The sequence below is a fragment of the Silene latifolia genome, chromosome 7, assembly GCF_048544455.1.
Source record: "Silene latifolia isolate original U9 population chromosome 7, ASM4854445v1, whole genome shotgun sequence".
Lineage (NCBI taxonomy): Eukaryota > Viridiplantae > Streptophyta > Magnoliopsida > Caryophyllales > Caryophyllaceae > Silene > Silene latifolia.
Genome location: NC_133532.1, coordinates 59,074,982 through 59,093,705, shown reverse-complemented (window position 1 = coordinate 59,093,705; position 18,724 = coordinate 59,074,982). Strand labels below are relative to the sequence as shown.

The window sequence follows — 18,724 nt, the reverse complement described above, 5'->3', positions numbered from 1 at the left end:
CTCTTATTACTCCTCTTTCTCATTATACTCGTTCTTCCTTTCTTACCCCTTCCTACTCCTCTTTCTCCAATTTTTTTCGCTCTCATTTTTCAGCATTTTTCTTTCTCCATTTTCTCTTCAACTTTTAACGCCCCCAGACAACTCACGTCCTCCTCCATTTTCTACTCATACTATTCGGCCTTCTTTTCATAGCCTTCTTATGTCTCCTCCTTCTCTTTCGTCCCTTTTATCTACCTCACCCTCTTTGTCTCCCTTTTATCTCCAATGTCGTCGCATCCTAAACCACCTCCCCATTTTATCCTCGTGGTCATAGCTTATTGCGACTGCAATACCATAAACTATTCACAAATTATGTGTTTGAGGGTTTAAAGTTGATCTTGGAAAAAAAAGGATTGTTTTAATAATCTTGGGTGTGAATGACAATCAAGGGAGTCAATGATAGTTTCTTCGATGGACTAAGGTTGTCAAATACTCAAATGCACTTAATCATATTCTTGAGTCGATGGAAGAACAACACTTTTCCAAACTGCTCTGCCGCATACTTCCACCGTAATACTTGTATGAAAATCACATAAGAAAATTAACATCACAGACTCACAGTTTAAAATTTTTTGAACACGTAAATTGAATCATTTTCACGGTCATCTCAGGCACCGGAACTCGTTATCCCCCAGTGTACACATACAATACAATATGCCCTCCATCCCGGTCATTTGTTATCGATTTCCATTTTTGGGTGTATCACTCATTTTTTATCTATTTTCATTTTTGATAAGCTTTACACAAGCGGAAAAGTTGGTGTGTGATGTGAGCAATAATAGTTGTGAGAGAAAACCTTAGTTTATTATTATTTTTCTTTACTTTTTCTCGTTTCCTTGGTCTTTGTGCCGAAAAAAATAGATAACAAATGACCGAGACGGTGGGAGTACATTACATTGCATAGCAAACTTAAAAAATCCAGTACAAGCATAAATGGTAATATTAGCCAAGTATCCAATTTAGGAGGTCAAAGAAGGCTGGAACTTCATCCTTCTCTTCCTAAGGCGCTCTGCGATGCTGAAGGCTAGCTCCAAAGATTGGGAAGCGATTAGCCTTGGGTCACATTGGGTGTGGTAGCGTGAGCTTAGATCATCGAAGTCACTGTTTGGCCTCCACCAAATGCACTGAGTTGCATTTGGGCCGGTTATTTCTAGTTGAACACCACCTGGGTGGCTTCCTTCTTGATCATGGACGTCGAAGAATGCTCTAACCTCAGCCTGTTCCATCACAAAATATATTAAAAATTAATTTACTCCGCTTTGCAGTTAACCGTGGGCCAATGGAATTTTATGCTTCTATCGGAAGTAATCTAGCTTCAGTAGAATAGGACTCGCTTGGCTTGTGGTAATCAGAAGAGTAAAAAACGGAATTGTTGATCGACGAAGATAAATAATTGAAATCGAATCAGCAATCGGATTACTCTCAAAGCTTTTTTTTTTCTTATCTTTGTTTTTAAAATTGCTTTAGTTCTGGTTTTTTTTTTGGTTATTTTCAACCCTTTAAAATTTTAGATTTTTGGGTTATTCAAGAATTTTACGAAATTGAAAAGCCATAAGAATCCATAAGCAAAGCTGAAAAAAAATACGACTTCAACAAATCAAATTAAAAAAACTACATAGAAAAGTATAGAAACTAAATTACCCAGATGAAGAAAATTGAAGAGATAATCACCTAGAGAGTAGGCCACCTACGGAAATAAGCTTCTAATTATGATTCTTCATTTCCTTCTTGTGTTTTTTCTTATCATCCTTAATAGTTATCTTCATATCTGCAGGAAAAAAAAAAAGCAATTTCAATCAGCATTTTGATAGAAAAGAAAGTAATTTCTTTTTTTGACAATAAAAAAAAAAGTAATTTCAGTTTACAGCTTGATTGAAAAGAAAGGAAGCAGTTTCACATTTATTTTTTAAAAGCAATGTTTTCATCAACGGAAGTAAATAATTCATTGTTGAAATCTCGTGAAATTGCAGTACGAAGCTATATTATAGCTTTCACCTCTAGATCAAAATTTTAAATCTACAATCATACAATTATAAAGTATTGACATTACTTACTATCCACCTGCAAGCTCATTAGACCTCTTACAAATGGTTAAACATTTAAGACGATTAATCTTATCTACATAGCCCATTAACAGCATCAAGCTCAAGCTACACTTATATTCCCTACATGTCGATTAATCTTATCTACAATGCATTATCTTTTCTTATCTTTGTGATACTGATAAGTAACACTAAAACAGTCAAACAAAGAACCAATGATCATCATGATTATGTTTCAGACTAAATTCTCGCTGCAAGTCCTAATTATGTCAAGACCAAATAACTTTCAGGAAAATTCTCGATAAGTAACACTAAAACAGTCAAACAAAGAACCAATGATCATCATGATTATGTTTCAGACTTAAATTCTCGTTGCAAGTCATAATTATGTCAAGACCAAATAACTTTCAGGGAAATTCTCGCGGCCTTCCCTTAGCTCCACCAGACAACTCAGAAGGTAACCGTTCTTCAACTCCCTGCACATAAGCATAGCATTTTCTGCTGTTGTTCAGAATCTTTACCTTTGGAGGCGATTGCCCGAGAAGCAATAACCGACATGGCTTAAAAGTGACCACAAATAAAAAAACTAAAGTTCATTGATTTAGACATGCCTTCAGACCATCTGCAGCCAAAGTTTCAGTAACCAGGTCTGATATTTGATCATCTGGCATTCTAAAATTTTCATACCTAACCATAGAGATGAGAAAAAAAGGGTAAGAATTAGCATCAATCAGTTTAAATTTAACAATACATCAAATAAACAACGATAAGAGCGGTCTCTCACAGAAGGAAACCAACATTCTCACTCACAGATAGGGAATCAAACAATGCGGCACTTTGAAAGACCTGACATTCAGAACATGTAAACCTCAGTAAACACATAAAGTCACAACAACAATAAAATGCAAATGTGTTGTACAATTACCAGGCCAATGTGAAGCCCTGATATTTCCGTCTCTCCTTTTCCCTCGAATGTAAACCTCCCCCTGTTGAGCACAACAATCACTCTAGCTGTTCAGGTGAATAAATTGCAAAATGTTGAGATTTGACTAACACATATAATGTCACACACAATGTCATACGTTAATTAAAAAGAGAGGAATTGCTCTTAAGGTCGCAACCTCGTTCCGGCTAGTGCACCACATAAAAGTATCTGAACTCTAGAAACTGGAGGCAAGTCTTTTACCTGGTATGGAGCAAGAAGTCCAGCAATAATCTTCAAAATTGTCGACTTTCCAGTACCAGATGGTACGATAATGCCAACTGCTTCGCCATGTCTAATCTACAAGCAATTCTAATCAGCATGAACATTCTAGCAATGCGATCCGAGAATCTTCAAACTAATAAGCAACCTTCCTGAAGCCTACAAAAATCTGAATTCATAACCCAGAAAAAAGGGGAAATAAAAAGCCAGATCGTAAAGTAGGTGGGACAAAAACAAAGTTAGGGTTAGAAATCTAAATACCTGAGACAAAAAGAATTATAAACACAAAATCTTCCATGGAATATAAATTAATCTCCTGAATTATATGAAGCACACTGCAAAGATGAAAAAAGGAAAAATTTATGTTAATTTCGCCCCCATTTGAAACATAAACAGAGCCTCAATTGTTGAAATTCCCAAATTGTAAAACCCCAAAAGCAGGGATCTAAAATTAGAAACAACCTTAAAATTGAATAAAACCACCTCAAATTGAGCTAATCCAGCTATGAAGAAAAAAACTTAGTGAATAATGTTTAGAAAGGAGAAAAAGGTACCTGATGCAGGATCTGGAATTTCGGAGAATAATTGATGGAGCACTTGATTGATTTAGCGAGGGATAAACTTGCATGCTTTTTTTTGTTCCCATACAAGTATCCGGCAGCTGAACTGCATACCTTGACAGTTGCAAAGAGACTGCAACAAAGTCCATACGATAAATTTACGCAGCCGGTAACTATCTCCAGTGTCTAGTACTCATTGACTCCTATTGCAAGTTGCGACGAAAATGCCCTGCATAACAAGGTGATAGGTAAAGATTTCGCACTAAATTACCAACCAACTTATCCTGTAAGCAAAAAGGGCATCGGAAAAATGGTGAAAAATCAAAAATATAATGAAAATTACATTGAATTTGTTTTGTAGAAATGGGAGTACAAAGAGATTCGACAAAGGAAACCGAATGGACATCAAGAACTAACCCTTTTGAGTGAGGGTTGATGGTGGGATGTCGTTATTGCCATTACGCTGTTGCTGGTTTCCATTGCAACTGGTTTACTATCTACATACATTCGGGGAACCAAAGTAAATCCAGCGACTCAGAAATGACTTCCTGAATCCGGTCTATGCACAAATATGATTGAAATTCCACTTTTTGGTTACAATCGTCTCACTTTAGCTGCATTATCTTAAAAAACGAACTATTAGTACTGAATCTACATTTTATAACCATGAAATCAGGAACAAATGAACCGAAATACTCGTACTTCGCATCACTTGTGCATTAAGACCATCTCCAAGCAAGCACTTTGCAGCTTCCTCCAGAGAGATCAGCTCAGCCTGAAATTATATTGATAGGATATATAAGTAAAATATACTCGTAGCTAGTTAAGCGAATGACGGTATTAAATAAAAGATCATAAACTTAAACTCACCTCAGAACCAAGGAAGAGCTTCACAAAGTTTTGTGTTAGAAGCCCCAATGACTTTTCCCTTCTGTTATCTGTCAAAATACCAATAAAGCTCATTCATTACCACTTAGCTGGGATAAGAAACACCGTCTTCCATAAACTTAATCAAGCATTTTACTACAAAACTCGTCTAATAACCAATTAACGACTTAACCCCAGTGCCTCACAAGCTCCCACAGAGTCGGGTGAAGATATACGCAACCTTAGTGTGGTTTCATGATGACGAAAAATATAAATTGTATCAAGAATCGCATCTAATGACTACTACGTCACAGCAAACTCGAAAATTAAAGAGAATAAATAGCCAAAAACCAGTTCAAAACTAAAAGCAGATAACTTGAGGGCATCAGTTTTACCAAGCTTAGAAGCACCACTATGTGTTGGTGCCTCCGATTGGCTTCCGGTATCAGGGTTAGAAGCTACATCATCATCAAAGTCTAAAACCTGAAACTGTAACATATTTTGCATTAATCTTACTGCAGCCATAAACATAGGAAATCAATAAACCAGAAACTAAACACCAAGAACTCACCTTTACTCTACTTCTTCCCTCTGCAGTACCAAAATTCTCGTTTCACTTGAGAAAGAACAAATTACTAATAGAAGAATAAATTACCATATCTAATAGACAAATTCAACAGAATAAAAATTGGGTATTCAATCAATTTGATCTAAAACCCTAAACCAATTATCACAATTTCATAACATTAATTAAAAACACCCAGATCTTAACCATCAGAGAGGACAATTACCACCTCGAGGTATGCGCAGCAACGGGTTTAGGCTACCAAACAGCTCGAAAATCGCCAAGATTAAAAACCTGGTAATTATGCATCAAGATTAAAAACAATCACTAATTATTGAACAGCAATGAGCACTACCTTTACATTTTGTAATTATTTTGTCTCATTCATCTCCTTCTTAATTATAAAGCCCTCTTTGTTTGTTTAGTTTTAGCGAAGACGGAGCAAAGAGAAAAAAACTCATTGAAAACAAACCTCCTTAATTTCAAAGCGGAGCAGAACTTGAGCGCTAACAAGTCTTCTCGCTCCTCAGGATTAATACCAACAGCTTCATCATCATCAGTGAAGATCTCCTCATGCTCCCAATCATCACCTAACAGAGTAAGATTAAAAAAATAAACCCAAAAATAGAATGAACGAAGAGGCAAATAATTGGTGAATATGGAAGGTAAGAGACGGTAGGAAGGAGGATAATTGGGTGGCTGAGGAATGAGGATGGATGGGAGACGTGGAATGAAGGAAAGCCAAGGAATGATTTGGGTTAGTTGAAGGAGGGTTATTGAGTATTGGGCCGCATTAGTTCGCCAGAAAACAATCCAACCAACCCGCCCAAAAAAGAGAAAAATCGACCCAGTTAAGACCATACCTCAGCCCACCCATTGCATATTACTATTCATTCTCCAAGTTACTATTCATTAGTGAATAGTAACTTGTTGCTTGGACATTTAATGTAAGGTAGAGATAAGAAAATGGCAAGCATGGGCAGTTGACACACTTCTAGAGTAAAGAAATATGGATGTCCTGGAAGTGACGTATATAGATATCTGAATAATAATAATAATAATAATAATAATAATAATAATAATAATAATAATAATAATAATAATAATAATAATAATAATAATAATAATAATAATAATAATAACAATAATAATAACAATAACAATAACAATAACAATAACAACAATAATAACAATAATAACAATAATAACAATAATAATAATAATAATAATAATAATAATAATAATAATAATAATAATAATAGATGGCCTATATGAAAATGGAAAGGTACCATATATATTCAGATATTACTGATTCAGTACTGACAATATCACGAGATGTTGGAATTATATCGATATGGTTAATGAACCGATATGCATTTGCGCCCGCGAAATTTATTGGACTAGATAATGGGGATCTTATAAATAAGTCCAATTTTATTGTCGACACATAATCAATGCTTATGAATGAGCTCATGGACCTGAAGTCCATCCATTGACATGGAGTCAATCGAAATTATGAATATTGGAAAAGAAAACTGTACAGTTGCATTATCGAGTCATCATCATGTGCATTTAGAAATTTAGTTCATCATTTGCATATTAATTAGTTTTATTTTATATAAATTATTGTGTTGTTATGTAACTGTTATTTAGAATTAGTTTTATATCATATGCATGAACATGTTTTATAATATTATTTTAAATGGATAAATGTTGAAACGGAGAAAATATACTCTGATATACTCCAAGGAGGATAACTCCCTATAGGAGCCTCTTAAATGATCATCATATGGCGATGCTTGATCAATTAAGTTTTGGGAACTCGTGATTATAAACCTCTACGATGCGATTAAAAGGTTATCGTGATTATTTTCAAAATGGAATATTCAAACTTCTGTAGAGTTTACTTGAAGGAAATTATTATTGTCTCAACCTAAAATTTGGGCATATGAGAATAATGATTTAAATGAGCTTCTTGTTAAAAATGTGAAATTAGTTTATCATCCAGAAGTACCATAACGATTGGAAAATAATGTAATCAAAGTCTACAATGAGATCCATACATATGCGGTTTAACAAAGAAAATCGCTCAAAGGTATTGGATGATTTATTCAATAATTATCAAAATGATTCTCTTAAGACAAGGAATTAAGGAATGATATCTACACTCTTTTTTCCTTTCGACTAGGTTTTTTGTCCTAATAGGTTTTTCCTAGCAAGGTTTTTAACGAGGTAGCACTATACACGCGTATTCTTACGCTAAAGTTATGATTGTCATTATTATTACGATAACAGTTATTTTGGACATATAATGCTATGTCATATATTGAGGAGAAACTCCATGATAACTATGGAGGTATTATTTGAAATGAAGATTCAAGAGTTATTATGAAATGATCATATCCAGATTTTGAGTTCCGATGAAGTATGATGATTGAAATTATCAAGAATTTATACTAATTGAAGATATCAAGTTATCAACGAAGATGAATTATATTTCAACAATCGAGAAGTTATGTCAAATCATATATCATTTCAAGATTTATCAAGTTATTTAATAATCAGGAGGAGTAGGCACGCGCTGTACTCTTTTTCCTTATCCGTTGTTTTGTCTCACTGGGTTTTCCATGGAAAGGTTTTAACGAGGCAGGTTGTTATGCGTGTTTAGAAGATACTGTACTCTTTTCCTTTCTAATGTTTTTCCCACAGGGTTTTTCTAGTAAGGTTTTTAATGAGGCATGTTCTTTAGTAATGGACATCCAAGGGGGAGTGTTATGAAATATTATCATGTAAAAATATATGGATGTCCATATCTTAGAATATTCTAGGATGTATTATCTTATGCAAAACGCTACCTTCATTGTATGTGTATATATACTCTCTCATAATGCAATAATAAATTGTTATGTCTCTCTTTTCTTCTCTCTACAATTCTCTCTTCTCTTTATTTCACAACAAATATAAATTAATGAGGTGAAATTGAATGAAATGTAGATCTATATACACTAACATATTCATATATGTTTATAAATTAATTTGTCATAAAATTAATAAAGGTCTTATGCATGCAAACATTAATTAAAGAGATGGAAAAATCTATATCTCACCATGTGATTTTCGGATTTATGGGCACAAGTGAGTTCACCTACTCACTTGTTCTTGAGCTCTCCAAATGGAAGAACAAGGATTCAAAGGTAGAATCCCTCCCAAAAGCATATACCCAAGGAATACATCTTAATAAACCAATACTATTTAGATCTAGTTATAATATTAGTTTCACCATAAAAATGACACAAAATAAATTGTATTTTGGCTCTTGAAAATTTCGGTCAAGAGGTGATGTTTTTGTGAGATTTTATTTCTCTAGAATTATCATAAATTGTAGAGAGTTTTGGAGGATTTTCTTACACTAGAAAAAGATGGGAAGAATGAATAATTAAAAATTAAAGAGAAGAGCTCTCCTCTCTTTCTTGTGGGAGGCCGAAAAAAAAGAGCATTGGGTAGTATGCCCAATGCCTTTTGTTTTTGCTCTTCTCAAAAGCTTAGGCTTGCAAGGCTAGTACTTAGATATCATGATTGTGTTTTCCACTCAAGATAAAAACACAATATATATCTTACACTACCTCCTCATTTTCGGTTTTTAAGCATAAAATGGAGAACCCATTTTATTTTGTAATTTGTCAAATTTGTCACATGTAACATGTTACATGACATGTCACAATGTAATGTATTTTTAACATATTAAAAATCAACATACTCATAAAATATGTCATTTACAAAATCGACTAGTAATTCGTAATTACTTGTACCAAAAATGTTTCCAAATTATAAACTACAACATTCTGTATTTATAATAATTTATTCATTCCGTTTCAATTGTTTCTTTAAACAATAATTTCATCTAAGTAATAAAATAATTCGATTACTTAGACCGTATCTCATTTAATCATATTTACAATAAGATACGTAAATTGTACTCACAAAATCATCCGTCAATTTTAAGTAATTTAATTAACTCGTATCGGTATACGATCAATTAAATAATCAATTAAGAGTATTTCCCTATAGGTATGACCTAAGGGGATCAACTGATCACCACCGTCGCACGACAGTAATGTCAAACTCTAGTCAGCCAATCATTACCGCTATGTGTGGACCAGTTGACTGTAAAATATTACATCCCACATGTATTCTTAAAATGAGATTTAATAATGATATTTAAATCATGTGATCGCACTATTGTTGAGGACACATTTCCCAACAATCTCCCACTTGTCCTCGACAAGTGTGCGTCACCAATTCTCTTGTCCTATTACTATCTCCCACTCAATGCAAGGTGTCTTTCAGGTCGTACTTGCAAGTGATCATATCGAGAGTGGTTTCCTCGATCTGGAGAATAACTGTTTGACCGGATTTATCCACTCTGGATACCTTCCGAGCGTGGCCACGCATTTCCAGTTAATTACTCCTCGAGTGGCCCTGAGATATTGTTTTAACCCTGACAAGGGGATGGACAATTCCTATCGCACTCATTCCCTTCGACTAGCCACACCATCATAACCCAAAATATGCCCATTTGACCCCATTTACGAAGGTCGTAGTAACACAAATCAAAGTTAATCAAACTGTGCCATCTTAGGTGAATAGTCTTTAGTCAAAAAAATCGACTCATTAGAATACTCTAGCGACTCTCGCCACGACCAGGCTATATAAATTTGCCGAACTCTATAAGCGGTCATAAGGCCCGACAAGGTGTTCCTAACATCTGCCTATGTGATCGACTAGTCATCTCACATGACCGTATGGCACTTGAACTTGCCATCAATCGCATCACACTCTAGTCACTTCGAGACGTCACCTCATACAAGTGACTATGGGCGAATACTATGCTAATCCGTGTTCACTTTAACGGGATTCAATTGTCTCTACAACCCGTTTGGATGTAACAAAGTATAATAAAAGAGTTTTAAAATAAAACTCGAACGACAAATGCGATTATCACACATGAATAGTCAATGCCTGATTACTATTTCATGTTCTATAATCTAATTTGATCTTGTACATAGTTGTTCATTTCAATTCAATTGAAATGACATGACTCATCTTGTTTAGCCTTTGAGAAGGCTTTGGTTAGTAGGTTTTATCAATTTCTTGTACCTTACTCAACCTCACTACATACTCGTTTTCCTTTGTAATGTATACATTTGCATTACAAAACTTTCGAAATACGTGTCGAGATCCAATCAAGACATAGACCCTCTAGCCTAAGAATAGCTCCCCTTTGTTTTCACAGGTGTGCGGGACTCATCTTTCTTGCACATCTCATGATCGCAAGTGTACTCAATTTCCGTTATAAATATCTCTCATTGTTCTTTATTGCCTAGAACGATTCTAGAAAATCTACTTCTTAATTAACATTGCCACAATGGTATCTTAACCATCCTATTGTGTTTTGATTATGGTTTTGTCGGAAACCATGCGCAATCTCAATTGTCAATTGTCACTTGTGTAACACCCTTACACAATATTGCATCATAAACACTTTGCTTTACTTCCTTAATGCTTCTGCAAGCACTTAAGGGTAATCTTTATAGCTTACTTGGTAAAGATTACTTAAATTCGATTTTTGAAAACAATTCATCATACTCAAAGCATATGAAGTGTTATACATCATTTCTTTTTAATTGATTCTGTAATACTCCGTATTTTATATAATAAATTAAATGGATATTAGTATATATTAATTATTATACAATTCATATTACTAATTAAGTCGGGTAAATTATTGAGTCGATAATTTCATTAAGTTATTTTATTTAACCCGCGTTATATCGATATAAGTTAATTGAGACGGTTTTATATGGAATTCGAAATGTGGTGACACATGTGAGTAGCCCAATAACTGTCAGCCCAATTAAACCCTAAGGCCCAATTAACCCTAATTAACACTAACCATAACCCTAAACCTAAACCAAAACCTAAACCTAATAGTAACCCCCTCCAACCCGCCTCCTCTTCCCTCGCCCGCCTCCCTCCTTCATCACCTCCACATCAAACCTCACGCATATAGAGAGAGAGAGAGTGGCCGTGGGTGATTGAGGGCACTGCAAGGAAGAGCTAGGGAAGCTTGTCGACGTTCATAGGTGGCTATAGGTGGCCGTTGTGGTGGCGGAAAGGTAAGCGTTCACCTCCCTTCTCTGTTTTCATTTTTGTCTGTCGGGTTTTTGGGAGGGTTGTTCGTGTCTTGGTGAGGTTGCTGGTGGTTGGTGTCGGGGTAATGATAATGGGGGGTATAGGGCGAGTATAGTGGTGGTGGTTAGGGTGGTCATAGGTGGTTGTAAGGGCAGAGATTGGCGGCATCGACAGGGTGGTAGAAACGGGTTATTACACGGGTTTTCAGGGGAGTTTAGACAGGTGGGTTTTGGGTGGCACCACCGTGGACTAGGGGGAGGTCGAGACGGTGGTGCTGTGGTGTCGGTGTTCGTGGGTTGACGGAGAGTAGGACGGTGGTTGTTTGGCAGGGGACACGTGTTGGACTGCGGTGGTGGTAAAGGGAGAACAGGGGGGTGTTGGTGGCCGTGGTGGTGAACCAGGCCAAATGACGGCCTGGTTTGACTCGCCGGCGCGATCGACCCGATGGGGGTGGCCGTTGGTGGTGGGGCGAGTGGGTGTGTGAGTGGCGGTTGACACGGCCACGTGGTGGCCTGTGGTGGCGGGTGAGCGTGTGTGAAGGGACGGGGGTGATGACGGGTTATTCGAGTTGTTTTTGAAACGGGTTTTCATAGTTAATCGTTGTATTTCGTAATTGGTCGTACTTTTAATTAATTAATATAATTCCCGTGTCATTAAATAATTTATTTAATTGATTCCCGAGTGTATTAAAATAATTAAAAACATATTTTGAGTCGGGTGTCGAGTTATTCAAATGATTGATTCGGGTTTTATTAAATCACATAATTCGTTAATCCTTTAATTACCATTTTGGGTTTTAGTTCCGAGTTGTTAAGATAAAATAATAATTAATCATAATTAATTATCTTGAGTCGGGTTTAAAGGAAAGTTACTATATCGGGAAAGTTTCCATTTTTAGGAAGTCCTATCATTAATAACCCTCTATGTTGGGAACGGGAATAGTTAAGTAATTGTTATCATTATTTATCTTTCAGAGAACGATTTTGAGATGGAATATTATTGGACATCTGTCCATTGACTCGCTTAATCGCTTAATTGGATTTCTTTGGCACCTTGAGGTAGGGAAATACACTTGTCCTATTATCGTCATTGTTGAATTGTGTTAACTTGATTCCTGGTTGTTGATTTACGTTATCATTTATATTCGGAAAGGTGATTGACCGATTTGATCGTATTGAGTATGATATCACAACATCGGGTAACGGGCATGACTTTATGATTTATCAGTTCAGTGATTTATATACATATTGCATTGCATTAATAACTGTTGAGCATTTCATATGCATTGGAGTTGGAGGATGAGGTGGTGGTGACGATGTTGAGATACGATGTGATGTTGTGATAAGGCCCAGGGCGGGTTCTGCGCAGACTTGCCCTGGTGTCCTCGGTCGTTGAGTGGGCAGATCGGCCGGTCGATATATAGTCTACCGGGGGATCGGTATGGCTGGGTTGTCCGGGTTATGAGATGTGTGTGATGAGTTGAGATGGAGATGGAGGTGACGGAGTATCATGCATATCATATTTTATTGTTTTATTGTTTTCCCTACTCAACCTCGTGGTTGACCCTGTGTATTCGTGACACCTGTGATGAACCGTTTTATGGGGAGCAGACTTGACAGGTTTAAGAGATAGGACGGGAGCTTGATGGGAGTGAGACACTGGATCAGACGACCTAGTAACTAGATCATCATCTAGAAGACTTCACTTTTATTTACGTCAGTTTTTGTAATTTAATTTGAAAAGAGAATTTGTAATAATTAAGTTAAATATTAAATAAATTGCCTTGGAGTTTAATTTGTTATTCACTACCTCGGGAAACCGAGATGGTAACAGTCCGGTTTATGAGGGAATGTCTTGACGAGGACTTCTTCTATAAACCGGGGTGTTACAAAGTGGTATCAGAGCGAACGATCCTCAGGCCTAAACCAATGAACCCAATGAACATAGGATGTGTCTAATTAAAATGAACCCGGGATAGAACTGTTAGGAGCATACTACGGTAAGGTATGAGTTAGGGGCCCCCTCACACCGAACCTGTGGTCCTCTCAGTTGAACCGGAAACCATGAGTGTATACGAGAGAAAGGGTAGAATAGTGCTTGAGGTTGAACAGGAAATTCATCTATCGTTGCCTAAGTGTTAATTGATTGATACATTGGTTATTGCAGGACAACGCTACGGTAAGTATTTTTTTGTATGAATGATGTGTTGATAGTACTACTATATCTAGTAATATGCGGTTATGTGATCCCAAAGCCATGTTAGTATAGTCTTGTGATAGTAATAAGAAACACGATAGAATTCCATATCTTTAGTCATCACAATCGTGATTTAGATGTAATGAGTAGATCAAGATGCGAAGGGTATTTATGGGATAGATGTTTACGTAAGTACAGTGTTAGATTTAAGTCAGGATGGATTAGTATCGATAGTATAGTGGTAAGAATTGGGACATAGAAATGAATGACTTAGTGATAAAACTCGTTTTGGTTGATGTTACTCTTTAATTGACCTTACTGTCATTTCTTCTCTGTTTATTACCCATGGATGAAAATTTTATGAGAGATAGCCTCGTGAGTTAGTGTTCATTTGACGTCAGTTTCACGCTTATAGGATATACAGACTAGGAGTAATTAATATTTTAGTAAGCTGTGGTTAGGAAGTTTCTGTGCAGTGATGTTTGACCAACGGTTTTGAAAAAAAAAAAATCCTCATTTAAATTGTATTAATAATTTTCGCATAATTCCAACTCCATCGATCATAAAATTCGCATATGTTTTCGAATTGATAAATCCCTAAAAATCTTGATGTCTCAATATTAAATAATAAATTTAGCAAACTGAGTTGTAAAATTCTTTAAAAATGGAATTCTTGAGCTTTAAACCTAATTCTTTTTCCCTGTGTTTTGAACTCACCGTGTTTTATAAAGGTAATATGAATCAAGTTTTAATCGAATAATTATTTATTCGTAATTTTTGGAAGGTACAACGTAAATCAAAACATTTAAAATGTGCATTCTATGTTAAGTTTTCAGACAGTTGTTTGATTGATTCATGAGTCTTAGTAATGTAAAATTATAATGTCCTTATACGACGATAGTAGCACGCATGTTCAGTAGTGATGTATCTTAACAAGTGATAAAATTAAAACTTAGTTGATAACCTTGTTGGCATGATAGTATGAGTAAAATTGGATAGCTTAATTTGATTTAAATCGAGGGTGAAATATTCTATACGAGTCCAGATTGTTTGCATACGTTATATACATTTGGCATGTTGTAATATCTCGGATATGTTCATCATATTTGCATAGTGGTCCGATATATATATAAAATATAAAACTATATTGTCATATCTTGGTAAAGTTGATGGCGTTAAAAGTCAATTTGATTGTTCTAATATACTCGCATGAATATTATAATAATTATGTTTAAATGTTTACACATGGATGGTAGTAATGATTATGTCTAAATGTTCCCACATGTAGGATGTCATCTGAGTTTAAAGACTTTCATGTGAGTTGTGTGCCTAAAGTTATACTTATTACTTTCAATGCATTAAATTATTTCAGTTAAACCTAAAACCTATAACATGAAAATAAACAGTGTTGTTAATTCTTAGTGGATGTGTTCACCATTGCATCGTCATAAAATACTAAAGGGATTCTTGCAATTGTAGGAGCATGATGTAAAGGAAACTGTTTGATATAATACGACATTTAGCATATCTATATTCTCGAGTCATCACTATCAATTATATTCTAATAAGGATTGGTTATGATAACTATGTTGGCAATATTATAAAGGGATAACCTTTTGATAATTCACATGATATGCATTGTTTTAAATAATAGTGGTTCATTAATAAAGATAGGACTGAAATAAACAAGATGAACCTGTAAATTACGATATATGAGTCGACACCTAAGCTTGTTTTGTTAAAGGAATTGAATTAAGTTTATCTGATTTCGAGTTTCGTAGTAAGCTGTAAATGGATTCTATGACGACCCTGTTATAAGATTATGTCGAGAAAATATTCACCGTTCAGTAGGAAAGTAAAAGTTTTGAAAATAAAGTCAAATTTTGCCGTGTGAGTATAAATTCGGAATGAGAATTCCGGCCAAAGTGTCCGGTTGTATGTGTCCATGATAATTGCTAGTCTGGAGGAATGAAACTAGAACGGAGTCATAAGTAGTGGGATAAATTAGTCATGTTGTTCGTTCATATAGCGAATTGGTGGGTTGTGGTTAAATACGAATGTCAAACCATGAAATGTAATGTGGTGATTTAAGTGAGTTGTGTGTCAACATCGTACGTTAATATTAGCATGACAGGTAACGAATATTTGTAAAATTGGTGTCGTTAAATACATTAATCTTGTATGTCATTGTGTTGGGTGCAGTTTAAATATATTCAATACCAAGAACGAAATTTTATGCATGATAGTCTTGTATGTTAACTTTTCAATATCGCTGTTTAATCGCTTGTTTGACTCGACCAATAAGTTATAAAAATTTGCCAATCAATGTGCTTTCGTCATTTATGAATAAATACCAAACCCTTTTGTTATGAGGATTAAAAATATTTCAAAGATGATAAGTCTTTGCTAAACTGGTTGTCTTCATTTTATTGATTCCGTGTCTAGACCTAAATCTGTACAATTAAGAAAAGGAAAGATGATTGGACCTATTAGGTTATAAATTTTCATAAATCGATTTATCAAGTTTTGACCCTAGTTCTTTTCTCATGTTGATTGATTCCCTATGTTTCTAAGGTATGAGATTACAATGATTAGTAAAATGAATAACTACTAATAATTTTACTGGTAACGGTAGCTTCCTTGAGAGAGTTGGTATATTGGTTGTCTTGGTAAGGATTAGTTAACTTGAACGTGAGTTGTGAATCTGTTATCCTTTTTCAGTTGTTAGCAGTAGTTTGAGAACCTTGTTATAATAATGAAGGTTACGAGGACGTAACCATGTTTTTAGTTGGGGAGGATTGTAAAATCTTGATGCTTAATTTGCACTTGTTTGTAGGTTATAGTGACCAAGTTGACGTTTAGTTGTGGGGTATCTATGCAAATGAGTCCTATATGTTTTGTTCCTACTTCGGTTAGTTGGTCGATGTGTAAAAGGAGAGTGTGATTAAACTACTGATAATGTGTTATGAGTTAGCCTATGAGCTGAGTTATGGTTACGGGAGATACGTTTGCGGTCCAGTGCGACCATGGTTAATGAGTTTATGTTGAGTTTGAGATCGGAATTGAGATGGAAAGACGATGATGTTCTCAGGTGATTATTTAGTTGTTAAACATTTGTGTTCTCAGGTAGTTGTTAGTTATAGTTAGTTGGCTAAGTAATGATGAGTTAAACTTCGGGACGAAGTTTATTTTTAGGAGGGCAGAATGTAACATTTCGTATTTGTTATGTGTAATTGATGTGTCAAAAGGGTGTGTTAACCAAGTTAGAAATGCGTGACTTCCGTAGGTACGATATACAATACCATTTTGAGGTTTGGGTACGGGAGCGAACTTCGGGACGAAGTTCATTTTAAGGGGGGAAGACTGTAATACTCCGTATTTTATATAATAAATTAAATGGATATTAGTATATATTAATTATTATACAATTCATATTACTAATTAAGTCGGGTAAATTATTGAGTCGATAATTTCATTAAGTTATTTTATTTAACCCGCGTTATATCGATATAAGTTAATTGAGACGGTTTTATATGGAATTGAAATGTGAGTGACACATGTGAGTGGCCCAATAACTGTCAGCCCAATTAAACCCTAAGGCCCAATTAACCCTAATTAACACTAACCATAACCCTAAACCTAAACCAAAACCTAAACCTAATAGTAACCCCTCCAACCCGCCTCCCTCTTCCCTCGGCCCGCCTCCCTCCTTCATCGGCCTCCACATCAAACCTCACGCATATAGAGAGAGAGAGAGTGGCCGTGGGTGATTGAGGGCACTGCAAGGAAGAGCTAGGGAAGCTTGTCGACGTTCATAGGTGGCTATAGGTGGCCGTTGTGGTGGCGGAAAGGTAAGCGTTCACCTCCCTTCTCTGTTTTCATTTCTGTCTGTCGGGTTTTTGGGAGGGTTGTTCGTGTCTTGGTGAGGTTCTTGGTGGTTGGTGTCGGGGTAATGATAATGGGGGTATAGGCGAGTATAGTGGTGGTGGTTAGGGTGGTCATAGGTGGTTGTAGGGGTAGAGATTGGCGGCATCGACGGGTGGTGGTAGAAACGGGTTATTACACGGGTTTTCGGGGAGTTTAGACAGGTGGGTTTTGGGTGGCACCACCGTGGACTAGGGGAGGTCGAGACGGTGGTGCTGTGGTGTCGGTGTTCGTGGGTTGACGGAGAGTAGGACGGTGGTTGTTTGGCAGGGGACACGTGTTGGACTGCGGTGGTGGTAAAGGGAGAACAGGGGGTGTTGGTGAGCGTGGTGGTGAACAGGCCAAATGGCGGCCTGGTTTGACTCGCCGGCGATCGACCCCTTGATGGGGGTGGCCGTTGGTGGCTGGGGCAGAGGAGTGGGTGTGTGAGTGGCGGTTGACACGGCCACGTGGTGGCTGTGGTGGCGGGTGAGCGTGTGTGAAGGGACGGGGGTGATGACGGGTTATTCGAGTTGTTTTTGAAACGGGTTTTCATAGTTAATCGTTGTATTTCGTAATTGGTCGTACTCTTAATTAATTAATATAATTCCCGTGTCATTAAATAATTTATTTAATTGATTCCCGAGTGTATTAAAATAATTAAAAACATATTTTGAGTCGGGTGTCGAGTTATTCAAATGATTGATTCGGGTTTTATTAAATCACATAATTCGTTAATCCTTTAATTACCATTTTGGGTTTTAGTTCCGAGTTGTTAAGATAAAATAATAATTAATCATAATTAATTATCTTGAGTCGGGTTTAAAGGAAAGTTACTATATCGGGAAAGTTTCCATTTTTAGGAAGTCCTATCATTAATAACCCTCTATGTTGGGAACGGGAATAGTTAAGTAATTGTTATCATTATTTATCTTTCAGAGAACGATTTTGAGATGGAATATTATTGGACATCTGTCCATTGACCGCTTTTAATCGCTTAATTGGTTTTTTGGCACCTTGAGGTAGGGAAATACACTTGTCCTATTATCGTCATTGTTGAATTGTGTTAACTTGATTCCTGGTTGTTGATTTACGTTATCATTTATATTCGGAAAGGTGATTGACCGATTTGATCGTATTGAGTATGATATCACAA

General features: G+C 36.0%; 1 long non-coding RNA gene across 1 annotated transcript; it reads right to left on the bottom strand.

Annotated features, from left to right (window-relative positions):
• Positions 1-4,440: 4,440 nt before the first annotated feature.
• Positions 4,441-5,571, bottom strand: LOC141591098 (uncharacterized). Its single transcript, XR_012520655.1, has 5 exons — positions 5,284-5,571; positions 5,108-5,201; positions 4,716-4,783; positions 4,548-4,620; positions 4,441-4,459 (listed from the first exon to the last, which is right to left on the bottom strand). It is a non-coding gene; the product is annotated as an uncharacterized LOC141591098 (long non-coding RNA).
• Positions 5,572-18,724: the final 13,153 nt, after the last annotated feature.